The sequence below is a fragment of the Anomaloglossus baeobatrachus genome, chromosome 1 (genome assembly GCF_048569485.1).
Source record: "Anomaloglossus baeobatrachus isolate aAnoBae1 chromosome 1, aAnoBae1.hap1, whole genome shotgun sequence".
Classification (NCBI taxonomy): Eukaryota; Metazoa; Chordata; class Amphibia; order Anura; family Aromobatidae; genus Anomaloglossus; species Anomaloglossus baeobatrachus.
In genome coordinates, this window is record NC_134353.1 from 203,053,258 (window position 1) to 203,078,392 (window position 25,135).

Here is a 25,135-nt window from a genome sequence, read left to right on the forward strand (position 1 = left end):
GAATGGAGGATGCTGAGACTTGTAGTTCTGCAGCTGCTGTCTGCTCTCCTGCATACACTAGTGAATGGAGGATGCTGAGACTTGTAGTTCTGCAGCTGCTGTCTGCTCTCCTGCATACACTAGTGAATGGAGGATGCTGAGACTTGTAGTTCTGCAGCTGCTGTCTGCTCTCCTGCATACACTAGTTCTGCAGCTGTCTGCTCTCCGGCATACAATGAACATTTTGAAGAAGGAAATGACATCAGACCTTTTTTTTTTTTTTTCATCAACAATCTTTAATGGCATTGTGCACTGATTAAAAACGCAGTGAGCAAAAACGCAGCAAAAAACGCACCAAATCGCGGCAAAAACGCATGCGTTTTTGCCTCGTTTTTTAGCCGCAGGTGCGTTTTTTTAGACAAAAACGCACATAAAAACGCAGCGTGAAAAAAACGCCTAGTGCGCACATACCCTTACATTGTTTGTGCAAGGCTATGATTTCTTCTCTGAATATTTTGGACTAAATCTCTTGACCAGAGAAGAATATTAGAGATCTGGAGGTTGTTGATAAGGAATGGGCTAAGAATCCTCAGGAACACTGTCAGAATCCGGTGTCCGACTATGCATTATCTTTACAGCAGGTCATAACAGCCAGGTGCTCCACTAAGTACTAAAGACAATTGTCTTCAAGAAGTTGAATAATTCTGAGACTGCAATAGTGGAGAAACAACAAAAATTTACTTTGCCCACTTCAAAAATATTGTGTTTATATTCTTTATGGTCCTGAGAGGTACCTGCACTGGAAGGACTGACATGACTCAGACTGCATGGTGTTCCTAGTGAGAGGAGTACGCTACCAGCTGAATCACTCCCTCATTGAACACACCAGGAGATTAATTAGTTTTTACCATCACCATCAGCTGTGGATTATCAAATAAGAGGGACTTTGAAACAAAATATGGATAAAGACAGATTCTGACCAACTACGTACAGGTCCTCTTCCTTTCTATATTCTCAAAAGCAGCCACATCATGTACATTTTTTTTAATAGTTTGTATGCACTGTGAGTCAAATGCCTTTTGCATGGCTGCCTGATCATTGTATTATGTTATATTAGGAACCATCATTATTCTAGTTTCTTGCACTTACACATTTTTTTGCTGAATTTCATTCTCAGTTTCTCAATATTGGAAAAAAATTTTGAAGTGTGGAAAATAAATGTTTTGTTTTTCCTTGGTCACTTGAGTGTGTGCCAGGTACGCACACTTTTCTGCTACACTCAAATTTGACTTTTTACCCCTATAGTGATTGAGGCACTTGCGAGTTATGTTTTTAGTCAATAAAAGTGGCATTTTTTGTAGTATTCGGAGAAACCACTTGTGTTGAGTTATATAAATTGTTGTGATTTCATTAGTTTACTGTAATAAATTTTGCTAATAAACCTCATTTCGGGAGGGGGCTCAATAAATTTAAATGCAGATATAACGACATCTATCTAGGTCTAGTGAAAACTGGACTTACCTGATGGTTGTATGTGCAGTCAATGTGTACAATGGATTCTTTTCTAGGAATACAAAATTTCCAGAAACCTTAGACATACATTTAATGGATGTCACTAAGGCCCCCTTCACACGTCAGTGATTCTGGTACGGATGTGCTTTTTTTTTTTATACGTACCAGAATCACTGACATACGCAGACCCATTATACTCAATGGGTCTGCTCACACATCAGTGATTTTTCACTGAACGTGTCTCCGTGCAGCGTACAAAAGTGTCCGTGATTCTGCACGGAGACAAGTCAGTTTTTTTCTGGCATCACTGATGACCCACGGACCACACTATGGTGTGATCCATGTGTGATCCGTGAAACACATACTAGAAAAACACTGGCATATCAAATAATAAATATTTTCAACTCACCTTTCCAGCGATTCGCTGTGCAGCCTCCGCAGCTCCTGCCTGGCTCATGAATATTCATGAAAGCAAAAACAGCCGACCCGGAAGTAGCTGCAGAGAGCGGTGGGCGGACGCTGCAGAGCCGAGGAGTTCAGCACCATGAACAGCAGTAGTGAAGGCCGGTGCGTAATGTCCATGTGCAACCACGGATCGCACATGGACAACGCACGTGTGCCGTGAATCACGGAACACGGAGGGCCATGTGCGTGTTTTACACGTCAGTGGTTTTCACTGACATGTGAAACGGGCCTAAGTGTAATATACCAAGAACAAAGTTGGACATTCACGTATAACGTAGGTGCCTCCAAAAGGCGGCAGTATGGAAACTTTTTTTATTTTCTGGAATGGAGCTAAATTGCATACTTATCACACAGACATGTAATTGCATGGACCTTCAAAAGTCAGACTTTCTTAACACCACAAAACAAAGTGAAATGTAAATTAAAATTAACAATTGCTCCATTCTGAAGGAAAATTAATATGCCCATAGAGGTTTACTTGTAAGTCTCTAATTCATCTACAGTGCCTTGCGAAAGGATTCGGCTCCCTTGAATTTTTCCAACCTTATCCCACATTTCAGGCTTCAAACATAAAGATAAAAAGTTTAATGTTATGGTGAAGAATCAACAAGTGGCACAAAATTGTGAAGATGAATGAAATTTATTGCTTATTTTAAATTAAAAAAAAAAATAATAAATAACTGAAAAGTGGGGCGTGCAATATTATTCGTCCCCTTTAAGTAAATACTTTGTAGCACCACCTTTTGCTGCGATTGCAGCTGCAAGTCGCTTGGGACGTGCAATATTATTTGTCCCCTTTACTTTCAGTGCAGCAAACTCACTCCAGAAGTTCATTGAGGATCTCTGAATGATCCAATGTTGTCCTAAATGACCGATGATGATAAATATAAGACACCTGTGTGTAATCAAGTCTCCGTATAAAAGTACCTGCTCTGTGATAAGTCTCAGGGTTCTGTTTAAAGCACAGAGAGCATCTTGAAGACCAAGGAACACAATAGGCAGGTCCGTGATACTGTTGTGGAGAAGTTTAAAGCCGGATTTAGTTACAAAAAGATTTCCAAAACTTTAAACATCCCAATGAGCACTGTGCAAGAGATCATATTGAAATGGAAGGAGTATCATACCACTGCAGATCTACCAAGACCCGGCCGTCCATCCAAACTTTCATCTCAAACAAGGAGAAGACTGATCAGAGATGCAGCAAGAGGCCCATGATCACTCTGGATGAACTGCAAAGATCTACAGCTGTGGTGGGAGAGTCTGTCCATAGGACAACAATCAGTCTAACACTGCACAAATCTGGCCTTTATGAAAGAGTGGCAAGGAGAAAGCCACTTCTCAAAGATATCCATAAAAAGTGTTGTTTAATGTTTACCACAAGCCACCTGGGAGACACACCAAACATGTGGAAGAAGGTGCTCTGGTCAGATGAAACCAAAATCGAACTATTTGGGCACCTTGCCAAACGATATGTTTGGCGTAAAAGCAACACAGCTCATCACCCTGAATAAACCATCCCCACTGTCAAACATGGTGGTGGCAGCATCATGGTTGGGCCTGCTTTTCTTCAGCAAGGACAGGGAAGATGGTTAAAATTAATGGGAAGATGGATGGAGCCAAATACAGGACTATTCTCGAAGAAAAACTGATGCAGTCTGCAAAAGACCTGAGACTGGGATGGAGATTTGTCTTCCAACAAGACAATGATCCCAAACATAAAGCAAAATCTACAATGGAATGGTTCACAAATAAACGTATCCAGATGTTAGAATGGCCAAGTCAAAGTCCAGACCTGAATCCAATCGAGAATCTGTGGAAAGAGCTGAAAACTGCTGTTCACAAATGCTCTCCATCCACACTCACTGAGCACAAGCTGTTTGCAAAGGAAGAATGGGCAGAATTTCAGTCTCTCAATGTGCAAATCTGATAGAGACATACCCAAGCGACTTGCAGCTGTAATCGCAGCAAAAGGTGGCGGTACAAAGTATTAACTTAAAGGGGACGATTGAACGCCCCACTTTTCAGTTATTGATTTTTAAAAAAAGTTTAAAATAAGCAAGAAATTTCATTCAACTTCACAATTGTGTCCCACTTGTTGTTGATTCTTCACCATAATATTAAAATTTTTATCTTTATGTTTGAAGCCTGAACTGTGGGAAAAGGTTAAAAAATTCAAGGGAGCCGAATACTTTCGCAAGGCACTGTACATAGTCTTCAAGCGAGCCCTACCCTTTCCCAGAACTATTTTAAAGGCTTCTGACTCTGCCAACCACTACTCGGCTCCGTAATGACCAGAGGCCAATACCGGCTGTATTAGAATGATCTTCTAGTTTTCCAATACAGTCATGGCTGAGAGTGTAGGCACCCTTGAAATTCTTGACAAAAATTAAGTAATTCTCCTAAAACTTTATTGCAATTACACAAGTTTTGTCATACACCCTTTGGAATAAATAACTGCAATCAATTACTTCCAATAACCATCAACAAGCTTCTTACACTTTTCAACTGGAATTTTGGACCACTCTTCTTTTGCAATCTGCTCCATGTCGCTTATATTTGAAGGCGCCTTCTCCCAACAGCAATTTAAAGATCTCTCCATAGGTGTTCAATGGGATTTAAATACGGACTCATTGCTGCCACTTTAAAACTCTCCAGCACTTTGTTTCCATTCATTTCTGGGTTTTTGAAGTATGTTTGGGCTCATTGTCCTGCTGGAAGACCCATGACCTAAGGCAAAAACCCAGCTTTCGCAAGCTGGGCACAACATTACAACCCAAAATCCTTTGGTAATCTTCAGATTTCACAATGCCTTGCAAACAGTCAAGGCACCCAGTGCCAGAGGCTGCAAAATAACACCAAAACATCTTTGAACCTCCATTCCATTTTTGGTCAACAGTAGAATGACGTGCTTTACCAAAAAACTCTTATCTTGGTCTCACCTGTCTACAAGACGCTTTCCCAAAAACATTTTGGCTTATTCACGTCCATTTTAGCAGACTGCAGTCTAGCTTTGTTTATGCCTGTGTGTCAGCAATGGGGTCCTCCTGCCATAGCATTTAATTTCTAAAAAATGCTGACGGGTAGTTAGTGCTAACACTGATGTACCCTGAGCCTGGAGGACAGTTTGAATGTCTTTGTAGCTTGATTGGGGCTGCTTATCCGCCATCAGGAGAATCCTGCATTGCAACCTCTCATCAATTTTTCTCTGCCGTCCACATCCAGGGAGAATAGCTATAGTACCATGGGTTGTAAACTTTTTGATTATTTTGCAAACTGCGGACAAAGGAATATCAAGGTCTCTAGAGATAGACTTGTAAACTTGAGATTGTTGATAATTTTCAACAATTTTGTTTCTCAAGTCCTCAGACAGTGCTCTTTTCCTTTTTCTGTTCTCCATGCTCAGTGTGGCCCACACAGACATACAATGTAAAGAGTGAGTCAACTTCTCCCCTTTTTATCTGGTTTAAAGTGAGATTTTCATATTGCTCACACCTGTTTCTTGACAGAGGTGGAGTTTGAATGAGTATCACAAGCTTGAAACAAAGTTGTTTACCCACAATTTTGGAAAGGTGCCAGCTATTTTGTCTGACCCATTTTTAGGGTTTGTGTAAAATTATATGCAATTTGCCTTTTTTTCTATTTTTTTTTGTGTTTTTCCAATACACACAAAAGGAAAGAAACGTGTATGACAAAACGTGTAATTGCAAAAATTTTCTGGGAGAAATACTTCATTTTCAGAAACAGTTTCTAGGGCGAAAACACTATCGGCCACGACTTTTCTTAATATTACTATAAGGTTCAGTGAAGTTTTGGAGACTGATTGGAGGGTAGCTAATTTGCATACTTAGAAGATAAACATGTAATTTCTATTTCGAAACACATAACCAGGGCAACTAAGGAGTGGCTCCATAAGAAGGTTCTGGAGTAGCCTGGCCAGTCTCCAGACCTGAACCCAATAGAAAATCTTTGGAGGGAGCTGAGACGCAATGTTGCCCAGTGACAGCCCCGAAATCTGAAAGATCTGGAGAAGATCTGTATGGAGGAGTGGACCAGAATCCCTGCTGCAGTGTGTGCAAACTTGGTCAAGAACTACAGGAAAAGTCTGAACTCTGTAATTGCAAACAAAGGTTTCTGTTCCAAATATTATGTTCTGTTTTTCTTTTGTATCAAAATACTTATTTCATGCAATAATATGCAAATTAATTATTTAAAAATCATATAATGCGTCTGTCACCGGTGAAGTGTGCCTACGATAAAAAATGACAGACCTCTCCATTCTTTGTAGGTGGGAAAACTTGCAAAATCGGCAGTGTATCACATACTTATTTTCCCCACTGTATAAAGCTGTTCAGGTCAGGAGACCGGCGGTCAGATCAGACATCAAAATTTGGCCGAAGCTCAAGGACAAAGATTGAACTTAGGTTTATATTAAAATTTTTGCATTCAATAAGTAAAAAATAAAACATAGAAGGTGTTACCGTATTTTTCGGATTATAAGACGCACTTTTCCTTCCAAAACTTTGGGAGGAAAATGAGGGGTGCGTCTTAAAATCCGAATGTAGCTTACCGGGGGGGTTGTGCAGAGTGGTCAAAGGAGCCAGGATAATACTTTGTGGTGGTGTGCTGCCAGGCGCTGCTGGTCTGTGCGACGCTGTTCTGTGCATTGGGCGGCCCCGCTCTGCTCTGTGCACGGCTGCTCCATTCTGCTCGGCTGCTCCAAGCGGTCATTCTCAAGATGTCACGGTTAGGGTTTCAAATAATGGCGCCTAGGGTCAGCGCGTGTGCAGATGGAGCTCTCAGCTCAAGCTCTCATCTGCACACGCGCTAACTCCGACTGCTATTATTTGAAGCGCTCACCGCCAACATCTTTAGAATAGCTGGTGACTCACCGCCCTCCGCACACAGCAGTTGCGTCACCGGCCCCGCACAGAGCAGAGCGGCGTCTCCGGCCCCGCACAGAGCAGCACCCGCAGTGAGTATCTGGGCCCTCTCTATACTACTCGCAGTATTTCAGTACTCCAGTACCACCCCTGCCTCCTGTGACCCCTGCTCCGCTGCTGCCCCCTCTCCCTGGTAAGACACCACCAGATTATAAAACGGACCCCTTTTTTTTTTACCTTTTGTTTCCCCTCCAAATTTGGGGTGCGTCTTACAATCCGGTGCATCTTATAAAATGAAAAATACGGTATATTATAGTCTTGATCAATTACACATAAAAAACAGTGGTCAATTGTTATAAGAGAAGTCAGTTGCAAGCAGGATTGTTTTATACAGATCAGCACGCAGTACAAATATTTACTTAAAAAAAAAAAATCTGTTGCAGAGGCTACCATGTTCTACAAACAAAACATAAGTCAAAATACCTGGAGTTATCTTTCAGTCTGAGGTTTAGTGCTGCTTTCTGACAATAACGAGTCTATTGCTAAATGATAAAATGTATTTTATAAGGAATCCCCAAAGGGAACCTATCAACCATTACATGCAGCTCAAACCATGAGCATCAGGAAACAGAAACCGGTTCCAAAATTACGGAAAACTATATTTTATTCTGAAACAATACAGAGTGTTAAAAAAAAACAGAACGTGAAAAATGAACTTGGCAAGGCTAGAAGAGGCTTTGTCTGGCTTACCTTCATGCAGCTCTACGTGATTGACAGCTTTCTCTCTACTTGCTTACAGTGACAAACCTGTTAATCAAGTACAGTAAAGCCAGAGATCATTCTAGTAGTGGACTGATCTCCCGGAGCCAAGTTTGTTTTTTCAAGATATGTTTTCTTTACAGCGCCACAGAATTTTAGAATAACAAAGGAGTCTGTGTCGGGTTTATTCAGCCACTGGTTCGGGAAGCATGGAAGGACTGACCGGTTTAATTTAAGGATTTTCTAATAAGCAATGGCACGGGGAAACTCATTGTGTGGAGTGGGCTCTGGAACTGTCCATGCTCCAAGCAGGGCAGGTGCCAGTTTGCCATGCTAGCCCTGATTGGGGCTGTTTAAACACTTAAATGCTGCTGCTCATTACATTTAAACGGTGCAATGCCGGTAAGGGAGCCTTTTGACACCTATTGGTCCTCCAACAATAGAACTGTGGGGATCTGATGGAATGCCATTAAAGCTGGGGGCCTTTATATCAGGCTGTCATTTTTAATATGCAGCAATACCATGGCTCAAGTTCTCTATGGGGAATAAAAACAAAAGTATAAAATAAGCCAAAAAAGTTCTTAAAAGTATATAAAAAAAGATGACAAAAAAAGCTAAATAAGTTTCATTTTGCTAAATCAGACTTGTTAATACCAGAGATATACTTTTGAAACCAGAAGTTTACATACACTATCTAAAAAGACACATCTGCATGTTTTTCTCACTATCTAACATGAAATCAGAATAAACATGTCCCTTTTAGGTCAATTAGGAACCAAAATTATTTATATTTGCCAAATGCCAGAATAATATGAGAGAGAGAGAATGTTTTAAGGCATTTACATTACTTTCTGCAAAGTCAAAGGTTTACATACAGTACATTTCATAACAAGTCCCAGCGATCGTGCAGGCACAGGAGCCGTGAGACTTTGCTTTCCTGACAGCCGAGCCCCGGGTCTCACAGCCAGGGATGGTGCCTTCACCATCCCTGACTGTTTAATCTCCTAAATGCTGCGATCGATATCGATTGCAGCATTAGGGGTTCTGAGAGAAGGATCACACTCTTGCTCTCCTCTGATCGGTGGCCCCGCAATGTGATTGCAAGGGTCCAATCGTTGCCATGGTGACCCAGGTCACAAAGATAAGGAAAACCTCCTGGATTATGTCAAGAGCATGATCTCAGATGCTTCTGTTCATGCTGCACTGACAGCTATGGTGTATTGTTATTCTGGTCCATTGCAATACACTATAGCTGCGATCAGGGCAGCTCAAGGTAATGTTCTATATAGGGACAATGTACAAAAAATAAATTGTAAAACTATAAAAAAAAAAATAAATCAGAAAATAAAGAACCAAAAAGAAATACAAGAAAAATATAATAAATATGTATATTTATGTAAAAGAACAAACAAAAAAGTACACATATTTGATATCGACGAGCCCGTAACAACCCGATCTAGTAAACTTTCACACTAGCTAGCCCCTTCAGTGAACACCGTAAAAAAACCCATAAAAGATACACGTAGCAAAAACTATGTGTTTTCATCATACAGCTGACAAAAAACTGGAATAAACGTGATCAATAGATTAAAATGTTATGATAGAAAACGTCATCTTGTCCTGCAAAAAACAAGCCACCTTAGTCAGTGATAAAATAAAAAAAACTATAGTCCTTTAAATACAGCAACACAAAACATTTTGTGATCTATAAAAAAAAAAATGTTATGGTGTAAGAGTGGCAGAACATAAAAAAATGATATAAAAAAGACAAGCCCTCACGTGACTGTTGGCAGAAAAATAAAAAAACTATAGCCTTCAAGATTCGGTGATTTTTGTGGTACAATATGTATCTTTTCATTTTTACGGCTCAATATTATAAAATTCTGTGAAGCACCTGGGTGTTCAAGGTGCTCACCAAATATCTAGATAAGTTATTTGAGGGGTCTAGTTTGCAAAATAGGGTCACTTGTGGGGGAGTTCCACTATAGGCACCCAGGGGCTCTCCAAATGTGACATGGCATCCGTTACCCAATGCAGACACTTTTGCGCTCTACAAGTGAAATAGCGCTCCTTCTCTTCAGAGCCCTGTCGTGCGCCCAAACAGTTGATTTCCACCACATATAGGGTATCACCGTACTCAGGAGAAATTGCACAACAAATTGTATGGTGCATTTTCTCTTGCTACCCTTTTGAAAGTGCAACATTTGGGGCTAAACTAACATTATTGTAAGAAAAAGTATAATTTTCATTTTTTCCTTCCACTTTGCTTTGGTTCATGTAAAGCACCTGAAGGGTTATTAAACTTCTTGGATGTGGTTTTGAGCAGTTTGAGGGGTGCAGTTTTTAGAATGGTGTCATTTTTAGGCACTTTGTCAAGTTTCAAAATTGCGAAATTTTCTCTAAATTTCTGATTTTTTTCACAAATAAATGCAAAAAATATCATCCTTACTTTACCACTATCATGAAGTACAATAAGTCATCCAAAAACAATGTCAGAATCACCGCAATCTATTGAATCATTCCAGACTTATAAACTGTCAAAGTGAGACTGGTCAGAATTGAAAGAATGGCATGGTCATGAAGGTCAAAACCATGCTGTGGGGTAAAGAAGAATCTTTGTGATATCAAGGTTATGCAGCCATGATTTTACCAAAGGTTACTTAATTTGAGGAGTCTGAGGCTGTGTGCACATTAAGTTTTTTTCTTGCGTTTTGGTCGCATTTTAAACTTCACTGTGTCATTGACAAACTACATAATTTGGATTCCCCAGCAAAGTCTATGAGCAATCAGAATTTCCATGCATATGTTGCATTTTTTTGTCAGCGTTTTGTTTGACAAATATTTGTCAAAATCTTTGACAAAAAAAGCAGCATGTTCATTCTTTTTGCGTTTTGGTCCCGTTTTGCCACTCATTGAAATGAATGAGGTGTGTCCAAAATGCAATCAAAATGTTAGCTGTGCATTTGCATCACATTTTTGTTGCATTTTGGATCCGTACTGGTCAACAAAAACGCAGGTCACGAACTTTTCTCCATTTTCTCTCTCTCCGCTTAATACTCACCGATCCGGCTGTCACACTGCTCCCGCAGCTTCTCCTGCTTTTGACAGTGTTGGACGCACATTAAGCTCCTTATATATTCACTGCTTCCCCCGCCCACTGGCGCCTATGATTGGTTGCAGTCAGACATGCCCCAACACTGTGTGACAGCTGTCTGAGTGCACCAATCATAGACGCCGGTGGGAGGGTCTATATCGTACAGTAAAATAAATAATTGAAAAAAAAAACCGGCGTGCGGTCCCCCTCAAGTTTGATATACAGCCAAGATAAAGCCTCACAGCTGGGGGCTGGTATTTTCAGGCTGGTGAGACCCACGTTATTGGGAGCCCCCAAGCCTAAAAATATTAGCCAGCAACCACCCAGAATTGCTGCATCCATTAGATGCGACAGTCCCGGGACTTTACCCGCCCGGCTCAGCCGAGTGCCTTGTGCGGTGGCAATCGGGGTAATAAGAAGTTAATGGCAGCCCATATCTGCCACTAAGTCCTAGATTAGTCATGGAAGGCGTCTATGAGACAACCCCTCATCACAAATCTGTAAGTGAAAGTAAATAAACACGTACATCGAAAAATCCTTTCTTTGAAATAAAAGACAAAAAAGCCACCCTCTTTCACCACTTTATTAACCCCCAAAACACCCCTCAAGGTCCGACATTATCTACACAAGGTCCCACGACGCTTCCAGCACTGCTTCATCTGACACTCACAGTGAGCGCCATAGAACAAGACGGCCTGCTGTGAGTTCCACTGAGCAACTGAAGTGAGTCACGCTATCAGTGATGACGTCACTCAGGTTCCCCGCAGCCACAGCTGGAGTCCTCCACCTGTGACAGCAAATCAGGCCGTGACGCAGAAACAGAGCTGCCTAATAAGAATGAACTCAGGTGAACTTCTGACGTCACAGCTGCTGGCCCCGCACTACTGCCTGTATCGTCGCACTGATGTCAGAGGTTCACCCGAGTTCATTCTCATCGCGCAGCTCTGGCTCTGTCTGGTGTCAGCGGGTAGTCATGCTCTATGGTGCTAGCAGTGACAAAACAGGCATATAGCAGAGCTGAATCGCCGTGGGACCTTGTGTGGATTACTTCAGACCTGCAAGGGTTTTTAGGGGTTAATAAAGTGGTGAAAAGGGTGCTTTTTCTATTTTATTCCAAATAAAGGATTTTGGGGGTGTATGTGTTTATTTACTTTCACTTATAGATTAGTGATGGGGCGAGGTCTCACAGACAACTGCCATCACTAATCTAGGACTTAGTGGTTTCTGTGGGCTGCCAATAACTCCTTATCACCTCGATTGCCACTACACCAGGGCAACGGGAAGAGCTGGGTCCAGCGCCAAAATTGGTGCATCTAATGAATGCGCCACTTCTGGGGCGGCTATGGGCTGCTATTGTTAGGCTGGAAATAGCCAAATAACGATCGGACTTCCACTCTAATGATATTAGTCCCCAGTTGTCTGCTGCACCTTGGCTGGTTTTATAAAAATGGGGGGACCCCACGTCATTTTTTTTTTTTTAATAAATCAAATAAATAAAAAAAAAAAAAAATGTGTGATACCGTCTATTTTTCATAACCAACTAAGGTACAGCAGACAGATGAGGGTTGCAGCTCGCAGCTTTCCTGTGCTGGATATGAAAAATGGGGGGACACTACCTCATTTTTTATTTTATTTTTACACAAATTTTTTAAAAAACAGCTGTCCAATCTAGCTGTCGCTCTATCGAGCTATTCTGTTATTTCTCTCAATCCTACCTGTTCTTTCTTATTATCTATACTATATGTTCTATCTATTCTATATGTTCTATCTATATTTTCTATCTATTCTATATGTTCTATCTATTCTAGCTAGCTATCAATTATCCTACCCGATCATATTTTTTTTCCCCATTTAAGATTTTATTAATTTTCCAAAGAAATACAATATTAGAACATACATCCATGCTATAACAAATGATGCAGATCAGAAGTCAATGCGGCACCAAGCCTTTGCAGGCTTCGCAAAATTCTATGGATGGTAGAAATGGTACATAGATAATCATTTAAAACCTTAGAAAATGATAAAACAAGAAGAAGAGATTAAAGCGAGAAAAAGTCGCAGAATCTAAAGAAAGAGGGGTGATTCAGAGGAAGGAGAGGAGAGATAGAAAGCAGAATGGGGCGAACGGGACTGACACATTGTCTGTTGAGCTAAAATTTGTCGAAAAGGCGGTATGAACTGTCTGAAAGAGAAAAAGCCAGAGTGCCCCCCTTCCGGAGATTAAATTAGTTCAAGAAGTTTTTTTACTAGACAAGAAAGATTCCCATTGGAACCATTTGGTGGCTGTCTCCACCGTCTGCCCTTGTGACTCGGCAATCACCGTTTCCATGCGGTGAATCACATTTACCTCTGTTATCCACTCATCTACCGTCGGAGGGTTGGAATCCTTCCAGCGCCGAGGGATCACGGTCTTGGTGGCCTGAAGAAGGTGGCCTAAGATAGATTTCTTAAAAACCCTTTCCGATACGTTAAAGATATACAGTAAAACTGCCTCCGGGCGACTGGGGACTACGATCCCTGTGGCCCCTTGTATGGCTGCTAGTACTTTGTTCCAAAAGACCGACAGGTTTGGGCAGTGCCACCAGATGTGGGACATGGTGCCTCCTGGGGCTCCACATCGCCAGCAAGTGTCAGGTATTTCGGGGCACCACGCATGAAGGGACGCCGGTACCCTGTACCACCTGGAAAGTATTTTATAGCTGGTTTCTTGCATCCTAGTGGCAACCACGGACCTGTGGGTCAGGCGGTAACAACGTTCCCATTGATTCCTGGAAATCGTTTGGTTGAGCTCTAACTCCCATGCTTTACAGAAGCGAGGAGGCGACACCTCTACTGCACTCGTCATAAGCTTGTACACCCTTGATATAGCGTGGCGCGTATCAGAGGAACCAGTGCAAAGGTTTTCAAAGGGAGTTTGGGGCGAGGGGTGAGTCATGATAGTGTCTTGGGAGGTTAAGAAGTGTTTGAGTTGGGCATATTCAAAATGGAAATCGCAGTTTGAAATTACGGCTCTCCACCATCTCCTGAAGTGGGATGATGGACCCCCCCGGGGCTACCCGATTTAGTCTCAAGGGATTCAATTTCGTGCTTCCTAAAAAATTGTTGGATGATGCACCCGGTAAAAACTCCGGGTTATCCGTCAGTGGCATGAGGAGCCCTCTAGGCTGGATCATGAGATTGCGCGACGACCCAGAGTGAACCGTTTTCAGAGTTTGTTTGGTGCTGTAAGACATTTCAATCTTATGTTTGGTGAGGAGCGGCCAGGTCCACGGCAGGGTTGGTATTGATAAGGGGCACATATCTTGTGCCAGGCCAACCCAAAGCTTAGAACTAGAATTATGCAAAAGGTCCAAGACCCTGGTATGAGCGGCTGCCAAGTAGTACCGTCTACAGTCAAGTAGTACCGTCTACAGTCAGGCAGCCCCGTTCCTCCCGCACCTTTGGTCCTAGTTAAGACGCCACTCCCTATACGAGCACGCCCTCCAGACCATACAAATCAACCGAATATGCGCTGCATCTTGGCCCAATAGGTTGCTGGAACATAGACCGGAACCGTCTGTATCAAATACAGCAATCTCGGCAGAGCAGTCATCCTGAGTGCACTGATCCTGCCAAACCATGAAAGAGTGCCCCTATGCCACCGAGCCAGATCCCCCTCGAGCCGTGACAGGAAACTTTGGTAGTTTAATTGAAAGAGTCTGGACAGGTCAGATGGGATCTTGATGCCCAAATATCCAATACTACCATGGGGTGGCCATCTAAAGGGGAAGTTTGGTTTTATAATATTTACAGTTGCTTGGGGTAAAGAGATATTTAGGGCTCCTGATTTATCAAAATTAATTTTAAAATTGGACCACTTACTAAACCAGTTTAGCTCCATCATTAAGGACGGGAGGGATGTGGTGGGGTTACACAAATACACAAGAAGATCGTCGGCAAAGGCAGCGCACTTATGCTCCCGATTGGCGATCCTAATTCCCCGTATGTCTGGGTTAGCCCGGATGGCCGACAGCAAGTGTTCCATGACTAAAACATATAGTAACGGTAACAAGGGGCAGTCCTGCCGGGTCCCGTTTCGTATGGAGAAGGGCCTCGACAGAGTGCCATTAATCTTAAGGAGAACAGTCGGGGAATGATATAAAGCCATAATTTTAGACGAGAAAACCGGTCGCAGGCCTATATGGTCCAGGGTCTGTGAGAGCGACTGCCAGGAGATTCTGTCGAAAGCCTTCTCAGCATCCAAAGATAGCAACATCAAGGGAAGTTTTTTTAGTATGTGCGTGTTGAATTAAATCCAGGGTTTTTATGGTGTTGTCCCTTGCCTCTCTACCTGGGACAAACCCGACCTGATCAAGGTGGATCAAGTCGGGAATCAAAGGGCCAAGTCTATTTGCCAAAAGCTTGGCATCAATTTTTAAATATACATTAAGGAGCGATATCGGTCTAAAACTGCTACACGCCATGGGGTCTTTTCCGGCCTTTCGGATTAGTGAAATATAAGCCGTGGTGGAGTGGGGCGGAAAGGGGACGGAGTCCGAAATTGAATTGAAGGAAAGGAGCATTAGGGGCGCTAATTGTTCTGAAAAGGATTTATACAATTTGGCGGGGAACCCGTCGGGGCCAGGACTCTTATTGCCCGGAGTGTCGCGAATCACTGCCAATAAGTCCTCCAATAAAAATGGACTTTCCAGGTTATCAATTATAGAACTGTCGGGACATCTAAAAGGTGAGGGCATTGAAGGACACCCATCACTCGGTCTATGGGGCTCGACAGGTAGATTATATAACTTGGAATAATAGTCGTGAAAGGTATTTGAGATGTCTGGGGTGGCATAAAGTAATTCGTCGCGTGAATTCTTGATGCAGGGAATGAGGGTATGGGCTTTTTCTTCCCTCAGCGCATTTGCCAACAGTCTGCCGGGTTTATCCCCAAACTCGTAAAACTTCCCCCTTCCCACCTGTATTAGACGCTGATATGAGGAATCAAGCAGTTTCTTAACCTCGAACCTAGCCTGCAGGAGGGCTTGTAAATTTGTGGCCGATAAGGCTCGCTTGTGGATGAGCTCCAGTTCAGAAACCCTATGGAGAGCTTTTACTATGTCTTGGGCCTTTTCTTTTTTGATTCGGGACCCGTGCTTAATAAAAATGCCACGTAGGACACATTTCAGTGCTTCCCACTTATAAGTGGGGGCTGTGTCATCTACTGAGTGGTCCTCCATGAACCTTGCAATAGAGGTCTGGATATCCGAAACACAAAGCTCATCCAGTAGCAACGACTCATTCAGACGCCACGACCCTCTAGGAGCCGAAAGAGAGGGAATCCCAATCGTGCAATATACCGACGCATGGTCTGACCATAATATATTATCCATGCCCGTGTGTTGAACCCAAGGGAGCGCGCTGTGTTGTATTAGTATGTAATCAAGACGACTATATGAATCCTGAGTCTGGGAATAGAAACTATAGTCTGTGTCCGATGGATGTTGTATTCTCCAGGTGTCAAACAATTGCATGCGTAGTAAAGCTTTTTTAATACGTTTAATGCTAGTGTATGCAATACTGGATTTCCCCTTGGAGTTGTCTAAAGTAGGGTCCAGTGTGACATTAAGGTCACCACATAAAATCACCGTACCCTGTATCAGGGAGATCGCGGTATCGATCAAACGGGAAACAAAACTGTCCTGTTTTTGATTTGGGGTGTACGCATTGATTATTGTGAAGATGTGAGAGAATAATATATCTTCCAAGACTATCTGTCGTGCATTTTAGGATTTGATGTGGGAGGGATTTATGGATGGCTATCGCCACACCTTTAGAGCGGGACTTAGGGTTATCCGAGGACATCCATGTCTGGTAATATTTATTTTTAAGAATAGGGGCATGTCCTTGTTTGAAGCGTGTCTCCTGTAGACATGCTATTCTCACCTTCTGTTTATGAAGATGATATAGTATCTGTGTCCTTTTCTCCGGAACATTGAGGCCCCTGGCATTGAAAGAAGCGATTGTTAGGTCCGCCATCTATAAGAGAATAGGTCATTAGAGATATATAAGAAAGGGGATTGAACACGATCAGCCCAGCCGCCGAAGATAGGGAGAAAAGAAGACTTGAGGAAGGTAGAATGTAGTGGGAAAAAAAAAGAAGAGAGAAAAGAGAACAAGGAGAACAACAGGCACAAAAAGCCTAGCATAGTAAACTAAATCCGAACAAACGTTCCTAGGGAACATATCCGCCTCATCTAGGCAGGACAGAGGATCCCGACCTATTTGGGGAAAAAGGATGTCAGACATAGCCGAGCAGAGCTCTGTATATACTAAAAAACATTAAGGATAACCATAGACACCGGCAAAGGTAACAAATGCTTATGTAATACGGGCTATGAATAGACTGTGAGGCAGCGTGTGGAAGCCAAGTAAGTCAAATTACTGTAAAAGATATAAGTCATACAGGCGTATTCAGCTATTGATTTCCTCATTATCGGTTACCGCGGAAGGCCCGCCCTACGACCCCGTTCTCCTCTCGGAGGTAACCCCCTGCTGGACTCTGGAGGTGGAGTTGGTCTAGAAGAGGTAGGTCGTCCCCTGGGTACCCACGGCTGGAGTAGAGTAGTCGGCCAGGGTGCAATAGAAATTGTAGGCAGATTCAGACTCTCAGTAAAAGCCGGGAGGTCCTCTGGGGAACGCAGGACCATCCATCGGGAGTCCTTCTGTACCGATAAGGAAAATGGAAATCCCCACCGGAACGGTAGACCTCTCTCTTTTAAGACATCAAGGAGGGGCTTAAGAGTCGCACGTTGGGCCAGGGTGTGCCGTGAGAGATCTGGCATTATGCGAAAGGTAGAGCCATTATATGACAAGTTCTGTTTTCTCCTGGCTGCTTGTAGAATGGCCTCTTTTACAGCGAAGAAATGCACTCTGCACACGAGATCTCTTGGGCGGGAGTCATCTGGGTCCGGAGGGCGTAGAGCCCTATGGGCGCTATCAAGTTCAAGGGGAGCACCAGGTGGCCTCTTTAGCAAATTGTTAAAAATGGAACGGAGAGCAGCAGGAATATCAGGGGCGGCAATAGATTCCGGGAGACCTCTAATCCGTAGATTGTTCCGTCTGTTTCTGTTCTCCAAGTCATCTACATGTTGTTGAAGGGCATATAGTTGCTTGGATTGGTTTTCTACAGTTTCTTGGATAGATCGAATAGACACCTGAGAATTAGATTGCTGCTTTGCCAGGGTATCAACCCTGTAAGTGAAGAGAGGATCCTGTCGCAGCTGGATAAATTCTTGTTTACATTCCGCCACCACTTGATTAGCCAGTGCTGCAATGTCGTTCTTGGTGGGGATCGCTTGTAACAGTGATCGCAAGTTTGCCAGGGATGCCAGGCAATCGTCGCCCATCGAGGCGGCAGCGCGAGACATATTGGGGTATGCGTAGAAAGCGTCCCGAAGGGCCGGACCATATGTCAGCGTCTGCGTATTTTGGGGGTTTTTTATGCCGTCCCATACTTGTGGTACAGATGTAAGACGAATTGGGGGTGACCCCAGTACCCTCGGTACCCCATTCACGGGGATCAGTGGGCCCCTTTCCAGGTCCCCGTCTGCGGCTGTCGGACTCTCAGCCCAGGAGGACCCAGTGGACAACCGATCTGGGGAGGGTGCTTCCCTCTGAGGTATCCCCCAGGACTCATTGGCAGCCACCCAAAATTCAGGTGGCCCTCCTCTATTTCCTGCTCCCCCTGAGGATCGTGTGGCCCCTGGTAAGTGGCTGATGGTGTTGTTCCCCCCTCTGGCTTGTATCCCGCTCCCCAGGTCTGTCTGCGGACCCTGCACCTGGGTCTTTTATTTCAGCAGACTAGCAGGGTTTGCTGCCGCTCCCTCCTCACCTCTGATCAGTGTGCTTGCTTGTGAGGACGGGAGCGGTGGTGTCAGTAGCGCGGCTTCTCCATGCAGCGCCTGCTTCTCCAGTGCTCGGGCTCGCATCGATGAGTCATCTCCTGAGCCCGAGCACATGTGCGCCACGCTCCCGCACTTCTCCCAGCTCCACTGGTGTTGGCCACAGGTGAGTTACCAGAGCTCCTCGGCGCCATCAGAGACATAGCGGAGGGCGAGACTGGCAGGGCTACAGCCGCGGGAGACCCGTCCTCCAGTCCTGGTCCGCCTGCCAGCGTCTATGGATCACGGCCGCCATCTTGGAATGGCGCCGCTGGCGGTAACGCTGCCTCAGTTGCGGGGGGACCGCCAGCTCCCACCGCCGCCGTTAGTCCTTTGGAGGGTCCCCCTGGATCGCGGGGGACCCTTGCTGCCTCACCCCTTCCCTGGGTCTCCGGACTTTCTGCCCCCTCGGGCACCGTGATAGGGCTCCCTTCAGGCCCTGTAGGCCGTAGCTCTCTCCGTGGCAGTGAGACAGTCCCAGGCTCCTGGGAGCGTGTAAGGTAAGCCCCGATGGTACCCTGGGGTGCAGGAGGTTGCCCTGAGGTGCTGGGCTTGTTTGGCTTGTTCTTTTTTGCTGTTGATTTGCCCATTGTATTTTGCTCCATCTCAGTGGAGCCTGGGCAAATCTCTGTGTTAGAAAATGTCCCTGGTTCCATGGTGTAATGGTTAGCACTCTGGACTCTGAATCCAGTGATCTGAGATCAAATCTCAGTGGAGCCTGGGCAAATATCTGTGTTAGAAAAATGATTTGCCCATTGTAAATGATAAACCGGTTCTATGGGGGATTACTTAGAGGAGCTCTAGCAAGCAGCGCCCTCACTCAGCCATGTCCGGCTCCGCCCCTTCCCCGATCATATTTTATTTCTCCTTTAAAAAATGCAGTGTCAAAAACGCATTGAAAACGCGTGGGTTTTCACGTTATTTTTTTTGTCAAACGCAGTGTTTAGAGTTGTCAAAGTCTGCCAGGGCGTGAATTTTTTTTTTTCAAATTACGAACGCAGCGTGTGCACATAACCTAACGCTAAAGAGCAGACGGGCTGGTATATATGTGTGTTTATTCATAGCAGACATGCACATACACACGTATTTATTATATATGATACACGTGTTACAGTATTTGGAGAATCATGTTGATGTTCTAGAACAGTGTTTCTCAACTCCAGTCCTCAGGACCCACCAACAGATCATGTTTTCAGGTTTTCCTCATCAGGTTTTCCTTAATGTTTCACAGGTGATGGAATTATTCCCTGTCTAACATTGAGGAAAACTTAAAAACATGACCTGTTGGTGGGTCCTGAGGACTGGAGTTGAGAAACACTGTTCTAGAACGTGATATATTTGAATTTATGTTGATTTTTTTTGGTGTAAGGATAAATGTGGATTGTTGTTCATGGAAAAAATAGACGTCCCCTGAAGATAAGCCGTAAGCCCATTTTTCAGAGAAAACAATAATATAAGACCCTGGTATCTCCTATTCAGTCCGAGAACAGGGGGCAAGGCCTGCTCCCTGCTGCTAGAAGCTGCCGGACCTCTGATATCAGCTTTATTGCAGTCCTATACCACGGTGCAGGCAAAGCGGCACCATGCTCCCTGTTTTGCAACTGAATAGAAAGAAGCAGCTATCAGGAGGCTGGCAGCTACTAACAACAGGAAATAGGCGACACCCCTTGATCTGTGATGTAATGTCCCAGAAGGAGGGGGAGCACCAAGGAGCAGCTGTTACATTGAATTACAGGTACTTTGAGAATGGGAAACATACATGGGCATTAGAATAATTTTATATGTCCCTAGAGTACCTCTTTAATGCAAGCTGGAAGAAAAAAAAAAAATTCATTTTTTTTTTCTCCTAAATTGTTATTTTAGCCCCATTTTTTTTCTTTTCACAAGGGTAACAGGAGAAAAGCACCCCTTAGTTTGTTGTACAATTTCTTCTGAGCGCACAGATACTCCAAATGTGGAGAGTGTAAATTAGGCTGAAATGGTTTGCGGGCTCCAGGTCCCATTTGCAGCAGTCATAGATGCCTAGACATTTAAAGTCTATGGGTAGTCCAGAAGTAGTTAAAAGGAAATCAAACTGCGCATGTGCTGTCCATTCCAATAATGACGAGGTGCAAAATTTTAAACTGGAGGTAGATCGCTGAAAAATGATTGACCTATCATTGACACACCGGAGGCAGGCCAGAGCATGAGAACACCCTTGTCCATTGAAATCATAGAAGAAAACTTCAAATGGTGAAGAACCACAAAGCGGTATCAGTATAACAGCGCCATTATGGCCACGTCTATACTTTACATTGTTAAATCATGCTGACATGTTCTCTTTCATGTTACTTTTTCTGTAAGTGTTTTTGGTAAAGTATTACATTTTACTGTTGCTTTTGTAATTTGTATGGTCTAAAACTCAAACTGTGTTATGCTTACAAAAAAAAAAAAAAAAAGAAACAACAAAAACCTATGGTGAATATTTTTAAAAAGGGAAATGATATAGGATGTGCTTTAAATAACCTGCGGGAAGACTGCCATATAAGGTAAAGCTCGTGCCATAACTTAGTTTGGTTTCTCTCTTATACTGATGATGAACAGAATGGATCTGACATAGAAACCTCATAGTGTGGATCTCCCTCTAGTGGTCAGAATTCTTACTGGCTGTGAGATGCATGTGTATGGGTAATGTCACTGGGATATACAAGCTCTCACTGATGTGAGCACTGTGTGACTTAGTCTCCAACATGTGTGACAACTGAGTAAATATCTATAGCACTGCCTGCCGTTATAGACCAGACAAAAGCTTCATACAACCTGTTATTTCAGTTTCTAAACATTCTGCAGAAGAAAAAACTGACTTTTTTTCTGCTTATTAAATGTAGGTCCAAAAATATGTAGTTATAAAATCAATATGGGTTTATATAAAGTGCAGACTCAGCTTTAATTTCAATGTATTCCCATCCTAATTGGAGTCTGCAGCAGGTTTTTTCTCCCCTGTCTGAGAGCAGCATAATGTAGAGACAGAGACCCTGATTCCAGCGATGTGTCACTTACTGAGGTGTTTGCTGTCATTTTGATAAAATCATTGTTTTCTCTGCTGCAGATCTAGCAGTTATACAGAGCTCATGAATATGCTGCACCACCTGGCAGCACTTAGGCCATGTGCGCACTGGAAAATGGAATTTTATCAAGAAAATTCCGCAGGTATTCAAAGATTACCGCACCTGCGGTAAAAAACCGCGGCAAACCGCACCCGAAAACCGCATGCGGTTTGCCGCGGTTTTACCGCGGTATTGCCGCGTGCGGGTTGGGATGTGCTTTACTGCATTCAATGCAATAAAGCACATTGAAAAAAAAAAGTCATTTCACTCTGAGATAGATAGATAGATAAAGAGACAGAAGAATAGATAGAGGGATAGATAGATAGATAGACAGATAGATAGATAGATAGATAGACAGACAGACAGACAGACAGACAGACAGACAGACAGAGGGATAGATAGATAGACAGATAGAGAGACAGATAGATAGACAGATAGATAGATAGATAGATAGGTGGCTCAGTGGCTAGCACTGCAGTCTTGCAGCGCTGGGGTCCTGGGTTCAAATCCCACCAAGGACACCATCTGCAAGGAGTTTGTATGTTCTCCCCGTGTTTGCGTGGGTTTCCTCCGGGTACTCCGGTTTCCTCCCACATTCCAAAGACATACAGATAGGGACTCTAGATTGTGAGCCCCAATGGGGACAGTGTTGCCAATGTATGTAAAGTGCTATGGAATTAATAGCGCTATATAAATGAATAAAATTATTATTATTATTATTATTATAGATAGAGGACAGATCGCTGCATTTCCCACGGTCAGCAGTGAGTTCACATTACCGGCCGTGGGAAATGACCAGTAATTACCTCTGCTGTCTGCTGCATTCATTCAGCGCAGTGTCTGTGATAGTCGCGGCTGCATGTAAGCAGCGCAGGACCTGTGGATTACGCCGGAGCTTTGTTTCGGGAGGGGTTAATAAAATGGTAAACGAGGCTTGTTTGTTTTATTTAAAATAAAGGATTTTTCTGTGTGTTTTATTCACTTTACTTACGGGTTGATCATGTCAGCTGTCTCATAGACGCTGCCATGATCAAGCCTGGAGTTAATGGCGGTGATCCACCACCATTAACCCCTTGTATTACCCTGACAGCCACTGCTACACGGCGGCAGGAAGAGCCGGGGGACACTCCGGTAGTGCCGCATAATGCATGCGACAGTGCCGGGGCAGCTGCGGCTGATATTCTCGGCTGCGGGAGGGGGAGTGAGGTGGGGGACATTAAGCCTGCCCCTCTCCATCCCCAGCCTGAGAATACCAGGCCGCCGCTGTGTGCTTACCTCGGCTGGACGGTAAATATACAGCGGAGCCCACGTTCTTTTTTTTCTATATTTCCGTTTGCTTTCTATGTATGTTCTATGTGTCTGTGATCTATGTCTGTGATGTCTGTGTCTGTGATCTGTGTGTGTTTACTCTCTGCTTTGCTTCCTCTTCCTGTAATGACATCACTTCCCTGCAAAACCGCAGACAAGCGATGCACATTACCGGAGGTAAACCGCGAAATACCGCAGGGAATAACGCAGGAAAACGCAGTGAACCGCACAGAATTTGCTGCCTGCGTTATTCCCTGTGGGATTTCACGATTAACATTGGAGTCAATGGAGTGAAATCCCGCAGCGACGTGCGGAAAAGAATTGACATGCAATTGTTTTTGCTGCGGAAATCCCGCAGCAAAACATGTAGCTGTCAAATTCCGCCTAGTGCGCACAGGATTTTTTTTGCCCATAGGTTTTGCTGGTGATGCACTGCAGAGATGTTATGAACATTTTCTGCAGCGAAACATGCAGCGAAACCGCAAAAAATCCGCGGCAAAATCCGGTAAGTGCGCACATAGCCTAAGCAGTCCTTTAATGATAATCTACTGCTGATTAATCAGTGATTTTATAAAAAAATACACTAACTTCTCAGTAAGTGACATTACTGGAATCAGGATCTCTGCCCCTACGTTAAGCTGCTCTCCGATATCATTCCCTTTAACTACTTCCCAACTTTGCACATATCCAGTACATCCTGGTGATTAATCACCAAAGTCCACTTACTTATGAACACTTCTATGCAATCTGGTTGAACACAAACTTGACACCGTTTTACCGGCCAAGGATGAAGTGAATTAATACAATATCATCAATGAAAAAATGTATTTTATTATTAAAAAACTCACAAATATACACTTTCAAACAAGAGAGCCACCTGGGGGGCACATGGTTCCAGATTATCTACATATCATATCATTCCTATACATATATATATCATATCAAGGTTAACTCCAAGAAACTGGATAATTGCACTCAATATTTATACATAAATACTTATTCAAATTTAAGAGTCACATCCAGAGTCTGTTTACATTAACCTACAGTGTATAACAAAGATTGATTGCAAGCAGTCCTCAATTACTCATTCAGACATATGTGACTACTTTTAGTACGCATATCACCGCTGCTGCCCAATCTATATAAACACCTACTTTTCTTTGCCTTCATCAGCGCAAAAAAATGAGGTAGAAAAGTATAGATTCCTCTAACATTATATTAGGGCTATCATACGCACAGCTGCAACTGCTGCGTCTCCGTCATCAAATGACGACTGATCCCCTTGCATCATCAGCGTGATTTGTGGGGATCAGTCGTCATTTGATGACGGAGACGCAGCAGTTGAATAGTGTTTTATATATAAATCAGGCGATGCTGATATTGATGTATTGGTGGACAATTCAGCTGTGCGTATGATAGCCCTAATATAATGTTAGAGGAATCTATACTTTTCTACCTCATTTTTTTGCGCTGATGAAGGCAAAGAAAAGTAGGTGTTTATATAGATTGGGCAGCAGCGGTGATATGCGTACTAAAAGTAGTCACATATGTCTGAATGAGAAATTGAGGACTGCTTGCAATCAATCTTTGTTATACACTGTAGGTTAATGTAAACAGACTCTGGATGTGACTCTTAAATTTGAATAAGTATTTATGTATAAATATTGAGTGCAATTATCCAGTTTCTTGGAGTTAACCTTGATATGATATATATATGTATAGGAATGATATGATATGTAGATAATCTGGAACCATGTGCCCCCCAGGTGGCTCTCTTGTTTGAAAGTGTATATTTGTGAGTTTTTTAATAATAAAATACATTTTTTCATTGATGATATTGTATTAATTCACTTCATCCTTGGCCGGTAAAACGGTGTCAAGTTTGTGTACATCCTGGTGATTGTCTGAGCACAGGCGCTGTGCTCACACGATCGCCGCCAAGGGCTTGGCTTACATGGCAGCCGAGTCCCAGCTGTCACAACCAGGGACTGGTCCCGTGCAGTCTCTGTCTGTTTAACCCCGAAAATGCCACAATCAATATCGATAGCAGCATTTAAGGGCTTGGGAGTGGAAGTGCACTCCCTCTCCAGTCCGATCAGTGCCCCTGCAGCGTCATAGTGTGGGCTAGAT

The 25,135-nt window shown here is 43.4% G+C and overlaps 1 protein-coding gene and 1 non-coding gene across 2 annotated transcripts in view; one reads left to right on the forward strand and one right to left on the reverse strand.

Annotated features, from left to right (window-relative positions):
• The window catches only part of MND1 (meiotic nuclear divisions 1), a 202,514-nt gene that overhangs the window by 106,698 nt on the left and 70,681 nt on the right, over nt 1-25,135 (reverse strand). The gene's annotated exons all lie outside the window — the stretch shown is intronic.
• On the forward strand, nt 19,260-19,331 carry TRNAQ-CUG (transfer RNA glutamine (anticodon CUG)). The gene has a single exon. It is a non-coding gene; the product is annotated as a tRNA-Gln (tRNA).